Consider the following 1,502-nt stretch of genomic DNA (forward strand, 5'->3'; position numbering starts at 1 on the left):
GTTTTATGGCAGCACAGCCTGCTGGTGTGTCAGCCACTCCTCCCAGCTTTGTACCATCAGCAAACTTGCTGAGGGTACACTCTGTCCCTTCATCCAGGTCATTGATGAATATGTTGAACAAGACTGGACCCAGTACTGATCCCTGGGGAACACCACTAGCTACAGGCCTCTGACTAGACTCTGTGCCACTGACCAAAACCCTCTGAGCTCTGTCCTTCAGCCAGTTCTCAATCCACCTCACTGTCCACTCATCTAACCCACATTTCCTAAGTTTCCCTATGAGGATGTTATGGGAGAGAGTGTCAAAAGCCTCACTGAAGTTGAGGCAGACAACATTCACTGCTTTCTCCTCAGCTTCCCAGCCAGTCAAGCCATCATAGAAGGCTATGAAATTGATCAAGCATGATTTCCCCTTGGAGAACTCATGCTGACTACTCCAAATAAGCTTCTTTTCTTCCACATGCTTAGAGATGGTGGTTGTTCCATCACCTTTCCAGGGATGGAGGTGAGACTGACTGACCTATAGTTTCCTGGGTTCTCCTTCTTATCCTTTTTGAAGATTGCAGTGACTCTGGCTTTCATCCAGTCCTCTGGCACCTCTGCTGTTCTCCATGACCTTTCAGAAATGGTGGAGAGTGGCTTACCAATAACATCAGCCAGTTCCCTCAGCACTCGTGGGTGCATCCCATTGGGGCCCAAGGACTTGTAGGCCAGCTTGCCTAAACATTCTCTAACTGATCCTCCTTGACCAAGGGAGTGTCTGCCTTTCTCCAGTCCTTCTCTTTTACCTCCACTGGGATTCCTGAGCACTGCCCTTAGTAGTAAAGACTGAAGCAAAGGTGGCATTCAGTAACTCCATCTTCTCTGTATTCTCCATTGCCAGGGCACCCACCTCATTTAGCAGCATAGGCCAGCTTGCCTAAACATTCTCTAACTGATCCTCCTTGACCAAGGGAGTGTCTGCCTTTCTCCAGTCCTTCTCTTTTACCTCCACTGGGATTCCTGAGCACTGCCCTTAGTAGTAAAGACTGAAGCAAAGGTGGCATTCAGTAACTCCATCTTCTCTGTATTCTCCATTGCCAGGGCACCCACCTCATTTAGCAGCAGGCCCACATTTTCCCTAGTCTTCCTTTTGCTACTGATGTACTTGAAGAACACGTGAAGAACTTGAATACAACTTCTTGTTGTATTTACATCCTTTGCCAGATTTAATTCAAAGTGGGCTGTAGCCTTCCTCATTGCACCCCTACATATGCCAGCAGCATTCCTATATTCCTCCCAAATGGCCAGTACTTTTTTCCACACACTGTAAGCTTCCGTCTTCCATGTGAGTTTTCCCAGAGGCTCCTTGCTCATCCATGCAGGTCTCATGCCTTCTCTACTTGATTTTTTTACAAATAAGGATGCATGGATGTTGAGCTTGGAGGAAGCAGCCTCCTGAGAAACATGTATGAGAGTACAGCTGAAAAATATTCAAGTTTTTCCAATGAAAAGGGAAGAGG

General features: G+C 47.1%; 1 protein-coding gene across 2 annotated transcripts in view; it reads right to left on the reverse strand.

Moving 5' to 3' along the window:
* Positions 1 to 1,502, reverse strand: part of WDR17 (WD repeat domain 17) — a 47,117-nt gene that overhangs the window by 29,090 nt on the left and 16,525 nt on the right. The window lies entirely within an intron of this gene.

The sequence above is a fragment of the Buceros rhinoceros genome, unplaced genomic scaffold, assembly GCF_000710305.1.
Source record: "Buceros rhinoceros silvestris isolate BGI_N320 unplaced genomic scaffold, ASM71030v1 scaffold1100, whole genome shotgun sequence".
Taxonomy (NCBI): domain Eukaryota; kingdom Metazoa; phylum Chordata; class Aves; order Bucerotiformes; family Bucerotidae; genus Buceros; species Buceros rhinoceros.